The sequence below is a fragment of the Centropristis striata genome, chromosome 4, assembly GCF_030273125.1.
Source record: "Centropristis striata isolate RG_2023a ecotype Rhode Island chromosome 4, C.striata_1.0, whole genome shotgun sequence".
Taxonomy (NCBI): domain Eukaryota; kingdom Metazoa; phylum Chordata; class Actinopteri; order Perciformes; family Serranidae; genus Centropristis; species Centropristis striata.
This window is the reverse complement of record NC_081520.1, coordinates 70,440-81,285: the sequence shown is the minus strand read 5'-3', so window position 1 is coordinate 81,285 and position 10,846 is coordinate 70,440.

Sequence of the window (10,846 nt, the reverse complement as noted above, 5' to 3'; positions counted from 1 at the left end):
TTAAATTTCAAGACTAGGATTAGGGTTAGGGTTAGGTGAAAGGGTTAGGGTTAGAGCTTAAACTAGGATTAAATGCTTTAATCACAGTTAAACCGACTTTTATACTAAAATGAGAATTCATCTCAGTAAAAGAAACTGATGACAGATGACTAATGATTTTAGGGTTAGGATTAGGGTTAGGGTTAGGTTAAAAGGTTAGGGTTAGGTTTTAGACTGTACTAACTTTACGGTTAGGGTTAGGGGTTAGGGTTAGGGTTAGAGTTAGGGGTTAGGATTAGGGTTAGGTTAAAAGGTTAGGGTTAGGTTTTAAACTCCACTAACTTTACGGTTAGGGTTAGGGGATAGGGTTAGGGTTAGGTTAAAAGGTTAGGGTTAGATTTTAAACTCCACTAACTTTACGGTTAGGGTTAGGGGTTAGGGTTAGGGTTAGAGTTAGGGGTTAGGGTTAGGGCTAAGGGCTAGGGTTAGGATTTAGAATCCACTAACATTACGGTTAGAGTAGACTTATAGGTAAGGCTATAATAAAATTAAATGATCATTAGATTGACTACGAAATTAATTTTCAGTTAGAATGTGTAATTTTCACTTGGGATTGATGTCCATTTTGAATAAGATAAATTTTAAACTACTAAAACGTGGAAGGGAAAGGGAGAGAGAGAGAGAGTGAGTAAGAGAGAGAGAGAGAGAGAGAGAGAGAGAGAGAGAGAGAGAGAGAGAAAGAGTGGTGGAGTAGGTGAGAGGTAGGACCAGGGAGAGGAGCCTTTATAGGGGCTAGAACTCTCCCCCGCCGGATCGGGCTTGTATGCCCTACCTCTCCTCCCTTCCTCCCCTGCATTTCTGCAAGGGGGAGAGAGATGAGAAGGGTGGAAGAAAAAGATCCTATGAAATTTCAGTTAAAGCTAGTATATATGACACATTATTAAGTGTATAAAAAGCCAAAGTGGGTGATTAATTTCCTTTTCCTTTTTGGAAAGAGACTGAGGATGATTGAGGTGGTGTGTGATTTTCTGGAGTCGTACTCTGGGCTATTTAGGGTTAGGGTTAGGGTTAGGGTTAGGGTTAGGGTTAGGGTTAGGGGGTTAGGGTTAGGGTTAGGGTTAGGGTTAGGGTTAGGGTAGGGTTAGGGTTAGGGTTAGGGTTAGGGTTAGGGGTTAGGGTTAGGGGTTAGGGTTAGGGTTAGGGTTAGGGTTAGGGTTAGGTTATAGGGATAAATACGTCCTTTGAGGGGCCCCTCAAGAATGTTTTTGCCGATAACTCCGGATAGGAATGTCCTATCATCATAGAACCAAGTTCCTTGGATTCCTTGGCCCCAGACCTTTCCAATGGTGTGTCGTTTGACCCCGTGGAACCTTGGGAAATTTTCGAAATCTTAGTTTGAAACTTTAAAATGGCCATATCTCCGGAACGGTAAGTCGTAGAGACTTGAATTCAACTCTGGCGTGTTCAGCGACCCCAAATTAGGTCTGACGCGACCGACTTTCAAGTCTCTAGCACCTTCGGTTCCGAAGATATTGGCCAAAAACGGAATTAGGAAATTTCCGTTTTCTGAAAAATTCTAACTTTTGATAGGAAGGTCGTAGAGACACGTGAGTGGGCTCTACGTGACGGGCGTGGCCGAAATAGGGGGGGTAGACACCAATTGCAAACTTGTGGGAGGTACCGTTGTTGAGTTAAGGGCGTGTCAAAAATCCCCATAGCAATACATGTAAAAGGTGAAAATTTTACTAAGTGGTTAGGGTTAGGGTTAGGGTTAGGGTTAGGGGTTAGGGTTAGGGTTAGGGTTATAGGGATAAATACGTCCTTTGAGGGGCCCCTCAAGAATGTTTTTGCCGATAACTCCGGATAGGAATGTCCTATCATCATAGAACCAAGTTCCTTGGATTCCTTGGCCCCAGACCTTTCCAATGGTGTGTCGTTTGACCCCGTGGAACCTTGGGAAATTTTCGAAATCTTAGTTTGAAACTTTAAAATGGCCATATCTCCGGAACGGTAAGTCGTAGAGACTTGAATTCAACTCTGGCGTGTTCAGCGACCCCAAATTAGGTCTGACGCGACCGACTTTCAAGTCTCTAGCACCTTCGGTTCCGAAGATATTGGCCAAAAACGGAATTAGGAAATTTCCGTTTTCTGAAAAATTCTAACTTTTGATAGGAAGGTCGTAGAGACACGTGAGTGGGCTCTACGTGACGGGCGTGGCCGAAATAGGGGGGGTAGACACCAATTGCAAACTTGTGGGAGGTACCGTTGTTGAGTTAAGGGCGTGTCAAAAATCCCCATAGCAATACATGTAAAAGGTGAAAATTTTACTAAGTGGTTAGGGTTAGGGTTAGGGTTAGGGGTTAGGGGTTAGGGTTAGGGGTAGGGTTAGGGTTAGGTTAGGGTTAGGGTTAGGGTTAGGGTTAGGGTTAGGTTTAGTGAGAGTTATCTCGGTGACTCCCCCTGCGTCGTCCGTCGACTGGGCAGTTGATAGGGAGTCAAAGGCAAGGCACTGGCCGGCGCTCGTGTATTTGACACTCCCAGACCTGTACTTCCCCTCTCTGTCTCTACACCACGGGTTCTTGTTTAGCAGATTTATCGTTGTTGTGTTCTGAGCCGAATTTCCTGTTTTCCTTCCATTTCCTTGTATTGGTTGTAGTAATATTGTTTAGTTATTTCGCCCATCTATGGGATATGTTGGTTGGATTCTTCTTTCAAATTGTTTTAGTATTTTCCCTGGTTATGGGATCTTTTGGTTGGTTTCCTCTTTTGTTGTTTCTGTTTTGCATCACTTGCTTTATATTGGGCGTTATTGCTTTGTATTCTTCTTGGATTGTAGTAGCTTTGTTTTAGTATTTCCCCTGTTTATGGGATATTTTTTGTTTTGCATAATTTTGCCTTTTATTGGGTGTTACTCCCTTGTGTGTCTCTTGGATTGTAGTAGTATTGTTTTATTGTTTCCCCTGTTCATGGGATATTTCGGTTTCTCCTTTTGTCTTTTCTGTTTTGCATAACTTGCTTTGTATTGGGCGTTATTGCCTTGTATTCTTCTTGGATTGTAGTAACTTTGTTTTAGTATTTCCCCTGTTTCTGGGATATTTTTTGTTTTGCATAATTTGCCTTTTTTATTGGGTGTTATTCCCTTGTGTGTCTATTGGAGTTGTAGTAGTATTGTTTTAATGTTTCCCCTGTTCATGGGATATTTCGGTTTCTTCCTTTTGTGTTTTCTGTTTTGCATAACTTGCTTTGTATTGGGCGTTATCGCCTTGTATTCTTCTTGGATTGTAGTAACTTTGTTTTAGTATTTCCCGTTTCTGGGATATTTTTTGTTTTGCATTATTTGCCCTTTTTAATTGGGTGTTATTCCCTTGTGTATCTCCTGGATTGTAGTGGTATTGTTTTATTGTTTCCCTTGTTTATGGGATATTCTGGTATCTTCTTTTGTCTTTTTTGTCTTCCATACTTACCTTATATTGGATGTTATTCGGTTGTATTCTTCCTGGATTGTAGTATTGTTGTTTTGGTATTTCCCTGTTTTTGGGATATTTTGGTTGGTTTCTTCTTTTGTTTTTTCAGTTTTCCATCATTTTCTTTATATTAGATGTTGTTTCCTTGTATTGGATGTTGTGGTATTACTTTGTTATACCATCTATTTGAGAGATATACTGTTTTGTTTTTCCTGTATTGGGATGAGATCTCATCTGGTTTCCCATAAGGTTCTATGTGGACTAAGTCCAGAATTTGAGACACATCCTCAGTAGTGGACCCCAGGATCACAGGGTGTTTCGGCCATTTATCACTAGACACCCTCACCTGAGGAGAGGCCCAGCCAAGGTTGATCAAACCTTGGTGTGTGTCCCAAGCCAATTAGGTGATTTTGTTGTATTATATTTATTTCTTTATTTTTCTTCATTTTATAATTCATTATATTTTGTCCATTTGACATTTGTATTTTCATAGTATTCGATTTTGTCTTTCATTTATATTATATTATTGTTTTTTTTAATATTCAGTATTATTGTGTTTTTATTATATTTTTAATTATATTTTCATTCTATTACTTCATTTTTATTTTATTATTTATTTTATTTTTATTTCATTTTAATTTAATATTATTATATTTTTATTTTATTATATTATTTTATATTATTTTTATTTTATTATATTATTTTTTATTTTATTATGTATCTATTTTATTATTGTATTATTATTGAGTTGAGAGGCTGTATGCCTTTAGTATTGTTCTTATAGGCGAGGTTTGCCCTCTGCTGGTCGAGGTATGTATTGCACCCCCAAAAAATTAAATTTTATTGATGAATTAAAGTTGTTTTTTGAGTTATATTAGTAGAATTACCTTTTAGAAGAATTGCTGGGTGAATTCTGCCCCCTGCTGGACAAGTTTTATATTGCATTATGTCTGTAATAATGTATTTATTATGGATTTAATTTATTTTCAGAGTTATAATTTATCTTCAGAGTAACAATCTAATACTTATCTCTTCCATATATGCTTTTTAATTTATATTGTAATTTTAATCCATGTTAATTCTTTAATATTATGTAGTATTTTTTAAAAAAATTATTAAGAATTATATCAAAAATTATATTATTGAATAAAGTTTGTACTCACATTATTTGAGCCTGAAGGAAGTCCCTCTCTGTCTCTATGTAGGCCAGTCCATGCTCCAGTACACCGCACAGCTATAGATCTGGTATAAAGTGCATTGGTGTGTATGGGCCCTATAGTTTCCCTGCAACCCTTCTCACTCATGGTTTTGTTTCAAATCCAACTTAATTCGCCTATTTTATCTCTTTTTACTGTACTTTATCCTATTTTTTCATTCCAAATGGGTAGGTTATAGAGTATTTTGTAAGTAAACTAACTCTTGGGATATAATTATTAAGTTAAAAGATGTAATTATTGAGTTTAATAGGTTATAATGTCCCTTTAAGGCGAATTTGCCCCCTGCTGGTCAAGGTGAGTATTACATTACGTTTCCTAATTACATTTTATTCATGAATTCCATTTACTTTTAAAGGGTTATTATTACACTTAGCTTTTAGTGACCTGCAGAGTGAAGTTTGCCCCCTGGTGGTCAAGGTGTGTATTGCAATAAATTAAAAATTACCTTTTATTCAGGCATTTAATTTATTTTTAGATTTATATTAATACCTTTAGCTTTTAGTGACCTGCAGAGTGAAGTTTGCCCCCTGGTGGTCAAGGTGTGTATTGCAATAAATTAAAAATTACCTTTTATTCAGGCATTTAATTTATTTTTAGATTTATATTAATACCTTTAGCTTTTAGTGACCTGCAGAGTGAAGTTTGCCCCCTGGTGGTCAAGGTGTGTATTGCAATAAATTAAAAATTACCTTTTATTCATGCATTTAATTTATTTTTAGAATTATATTAATACCCTTAGCTTTTAGGGACCTGCAGAGTGAATTTTGCCCCCTGCTGGTCAAGGTGAGTATTGCAATAAAAATTAAAAATTATATTTTATTCTTGAATTTAATTTATTTTTAGAGTTATATTATTACCTTTAGTTTTTAGTGACCTGCAGAGTGAATTTTGTCCCCTGCTGGTCGAGGTGTGTATTGCATTAAATTGTTAAATTATATGTATTAATAAATTGAATTTATTTTAAGAGTTATATTATTAGACCTAGCTTTTAGTGACCTGTAGAGTGAATTTTGCCCCCTGCTGGTCAAGGTATGAATCGCAATATTTTTTGTTTCTTATTTTCTGGTTAGGGCATATATTGCCTTAAATTTCAAGACTAGGATTAGGGTTAGGGTTAGGTGAAAGGGTTAGGGTTAGAGCTTAAACTAGGATTAAATGCTTTAATCACAGTTAAACCGACTTTTATACTAAAATGAGAATTCATCTCAGTAAAAGAAACTGATGACAGATGACTAATGATTTTAGGGTTAGGATTAGGGTTAGGGTTAGGTTAAAAGGTTAGGGTTAGGTTTTAGACTGTACTAACTTTACGGTTAGGGTTAGGGGTTAGGGTTAGGGTTAGAGTTAGGGGTTAGGATTAGGGTTAGGTTAAAAGGTTAGGGTTAGGTTTTAAACTCCACTAACTTTACGGTTAGGGTTAGGGGATAGGGTTAGGGTTAGGTTAAAAGGTTAGGGTTAGATTTTAAACTCCACTAACTTTACGGTTAGGGTTAGGGGTTAGGGTTAGGGTTAGAGTTAGGGGTTAGGGTTAGGGCTAAGGGCTAGGGTTAGGATTTAGAATCCACTAACATTACGGTTAGAGTAGACTTATAGGTAAGGCTATAATAAAATTAAATGATCATTAGATTGACTACGAAATTAATTTTCAGTTAGAATGTGTAATTTTCACTTGGGATTGATGTCCATTTTGAATAAGATAAATTTTAAACTACTAAAACGTGGAAGGGAAAGGGAGAGAGAGAGAGAGTGAGTAAGAGAGAGAGAGAGAGAGAGAGAGAGAGAGAGAGAGAGAGAGAGAGAAAGAGTGGTGGAGTAGGTGAGAGGTAGGACCAGGGAGAGGAGCCTTTATAGGGGCTAGAACTCTCCCCCGCCGGATCGGGCTTGTATGCCCTACCTCTCCTCCCTTCCTCCCCTGCATTTCTGCAAGGGGGAGAGAGATGAGAAGGGTGGAAGAAAAAGATCCTATGAAATTTCAGTTAAAGCTAGTATATATGACACATTATTAAGTGTATAAAAAGCCAAAGTGGGTGATTAATTTCCTTTTCCTTTTTGGAAAGAGACTGAGGATGATTGAGGTGGTGTGTGATTTTCTGGAGTCGTACTCTGGGCTATTTAGGGTTAGGGTTAGGGTTAGGGTTAGGGTTAGGGTTAGGGTTAGGGTTAGGTTATAGGGATAAATACGTCCTTTGAGGGGCCCCTCAAGAATGTTTTTGCCGATAACTCCGGATAGGAATGTCCTATCATCATAGAACCAAGTTCCTTGGATTCCTTGGCCCCAGACCTTTCCAATGGTGTGTCGTTTGACCCCGTGGAACCTTGGGAAATTTTCGAAATCTTAGTTTGAAACTTTAAAATGGCCATATCTCCGGAACGGTAAGTCGTAGAGACTTGAATTCAACTCTGGCGTGTTCAGCGACCCCAAATTAGGTCTGACGCGACCGACTTTCAAGTCTCTAGCACCTTCGGTTCCGAAGATATTGGCCAAAAACGGAATTAGGAAATTTCCGTTTTCTGAAAAATTCTAACTTTTGATAGGAAGGTCGTAGAGACACGTGAGTGGGCTCTACGTGACGGGCGTGGCCGAAATAGGGGGGGTAGACACCAATTGCAAACTTGTGGGAGGTACCGTTGTTGAGTTAAGGGCGTGTCAAAAATCCCCATAGCAATACATGTAAAAGGTGAAAATTTTACTAAGTGGTTAGGGTTAGGGTTAGGGTTAGGGGTTAGGGGTTAGGGTTAGGGGTAGGGTTAGGGTTAGGTTAGGGTTAGGGTTAGGGTTAGGTTAGGTTAGGGTTAGGGTTAGGGTTAGGGTTAGGGTTTAGGGTTAGGGTTAGGGTTAGGGTTAGGGTTAGGGTTAGAAGGGTTAGGGTTAGGGTTAGGTTATAGGGATAAATACGTCCTTTGAGGGTTAGGGTTAGGGTTAGGGTTAGGGTTAGGGTTGGGGTTGGGGTTGGGGTTATGGGTTTCGGTTTGAAATCTGTTGCACAGGCCTACTGAACTGTGAGCGGGTTAGGGTTAGGGTTAGGGTTAGGGTTAGGGTTAGGGTTAGGTTATAGGGATAAATACGTCCTTTGAGGGGCCCCTCAAGAATGTTTTTGCCGATAACTCCGGATAGGAATGTCCTATCATCATAGAACCAAGTTCCTTGGATTCCTTGGCCCCAGACCTTTCCAATGGTGTGTCGTTTGACCCCGTGGAACCTTGGGAAATTTTCGAAATCTTAGTTTGAAACTTTAAAATGGCCATATCTCCGGAACGGTAAGTCGTAGAGACTTGAATTCAACTCTGGCGTGTTCAGCGACCCCAAATTAGGTCTGACGCGACCGACTTTCAAGTCTCTAGCACCTTCGGTTCCGAAGATATTGGCCAAAAACGGAATTAGGAAATTTCCGTTTTCTGAAAAATTCTAACTTTTGATAGGAAGGTCGTAGAGACACGTGAGTGGGCTCTACGTGACGGGCGTGGCCGAAATAGGGGGGGTAGACACCAATTGCAAACTTGTGGGAGGTACCGTTGTTGAGTTAAGGGCGTGTCAAAAATCCCCATAGCAATACATGTAAAAGGTGAAAATTTTACTAAGTGGTTAGGGTTAGGGTTAGGGTTAGGGTTAGGGGTTAGGGTTAGGGTTAGGGTTAGGGTTATAGGGATAAATACGTCCTTTGAGGGGCCCCTCAAGAATGTTTTTGCCGATAACTCCGGATAGGAATGTCCTATCATCATAGAACCAAGTTCCTTGGATTCCTTGGCCCCAGACCTTTCCAATGGTGTGTCGTTTGACCCCGTGGAACCTTGGGAAATTTTCGAAATCTTAGTTTGAAACTTTAAAATGGCCATATCTCCGGAACGGTAAGTCGTAGAGACTTGAATTCAACTCTGGCGTGTTCAGCGACCCCAAATTAGGTCTGACGCGACCGACTTTCAAGTCTCTAGCACCTTCGGTTCCGAAGATATTGGCCAAAAACGGAATTAGGAAATTTCCGTTTTCTGAAAAATTCTAACTTTTGATAGGAAGGTCGTAGAGACACGTGAGTGGGCTCTACGTGACGGGCGTGGCCGAAATAGGGGGGGTAGACACCAATTGCAAACTTGTGGGAGGTACCGTTGTTGAGTTAAGGGCGTGTCAAAAATCCCCATAGCAATACATGTAAAAGGTGAAAATTTTACTAAGTGGTTAGGGTTAGGGTTAGGGTTAGGGGTTAGGGGTTAGGGTTAGGGGTAGGGTTAGGGTTAGGTTAGGGTTAGGGTTAGGGTTAGGGTTAGGTTTAGTGAGAGTTATCTCGGTGACTCCCCCTGCGTCGTCCGTCGACTGGGCAGTTGATAGGGAGTCAAAGGCAAGGCACTGGCCGGCGCTCGTGTATTTGACACTCCCAGACCTGTACTTCCCCTCTCTGTCTCTACACCACGGGTTCTTGTTTAGCAGATTTATCGTTGTTGTGTTCTGAGCCGAATTTCCTGTTTTCCTTCCATTTCCTTGTATTGGTTGTAGTAATATTGTTTAGTTATTTCGCCCATCTATGGGATATGTTGGTTGGATTCTTCTTTCAAATTGTTTTAGTATTTTCCCTGGTTATGGGATCTTTTGGTTGGTTTCCTCTTTTGTTGTTTCTGTTTTGCATCACTTGCTTTATATTGGGCGTTATTGCTTTGTATTCTTCTTGGATTGTAGTAGCTTTGTTTTAGTATTTCCCCTGTTTATGGGATATTTTTTGTTTTGCATAATTTTGCCTTTTATTGGGTGTTACTCCCTTGTGTGTCTCTTGGATTGTAGTAGTATTGTTTTATTGTTTCCCCTGTTCATGGGATATTTCGGTTTCTCCTTTTGTCTTTTCTGTTTTGCATAACTTGCTTTGTATTGGGCGTTATTGCCTTGTATTCTTCTTGGATTGTAGTAACTTTGTTTTAGTATTTCCCCTGTTTCTGGGATATTTTTTGTTTTGCATAATTTGCCTTTTTTATTGGGTGTTATTCCCTTGTGTGTCTATTGGAGTTGTAGTAGTATTGTTTTAATGTTTCCCCTGTTCATGGGATATTTCGGTTTCTTCCTTTTGTGTTTTCTGTTTTGCATAACTTGCTTTGTATTGGGCGTTATCGCCTTGTATTCTTCTTGGATTGTAGTAACTTTGTTTTAGTATTTCCCGTTTCTGGGATATTTTTTGTTTTGCATTATTTGCCCTTTTTAATTGGGTGTTATTCCCTTGTGTATCTCCTGGATTGTAGTGGTATTGTTTTATTGTTTCCCTTGTTTATGGGATATTCTGGTATCTTCTTTTGTCTTTTTTGTCTTCCATACTTACCTTATATTGGATGTTATTCGGTTGTATTCTTCCTGGATTGTAGTATTGTTGTTTTGGTATTTCCCTGTTTTTGGGATATTTTGGTTGGTTTCTTCTTTTGTTTTTTCAGTTTTCCATCATTTTCTTTATATTAGATGTTGTTTCCTTGTATTGGATGTTGTGGTATTACTTTGTTATACCATCTATTTGAGAGATATACTGTTTTGTTTTTCCTGTATTGGGATGAGATCTCATCTGGTTTCCCATAAGGTTCTATGTGGACTAAGTCCAGAATTTGAGACACATCCTCAGTAGTGGACCCCAGGATCACAGGGTGTTTCGGCCATTTATCACTAGACACCCTCACCTGAGGAGAGGCCCAGCCAAGGTTGATCAAACCTTGGTGTGTGTCCCAAGCCAATTAGGTGATTTTGTTGTATTATATTTATTTCTTTATTTTTCTTCATTTTATAATTCATTATATTTTGTCCATTTGACATTTGTATTTTCATAGTATTCGATTTTGTCTTTCATTTATATTATATTATTGTTTTTTTTAATATTCAGTATTATTGTGTTTTTATTATATTTTTAATTATATTTTCATTCTATTACTTCATTTTTATTTTATTATTTATTTTATTTTTATTTCATTTTAATTTAATATTATTATATTTTTATTTTATTATATTATTTTATATTATTTTTATTTTATTATATTATTTTTTATTTTATTATGTATCTATTTTATTATTGTATTATTATTGAGTTGAGAGGCTGTATGCCTTTAGTATTGTTCTTATAGGCGAGGTTTGCCCTCTGCTGGTCGAGGTATGTATTGCACCCCCAAAAAATTAAATTTTATTGATGAATTAAAGTTGTTTTTTGAGTTATATTAGTAGAATTACCTTTT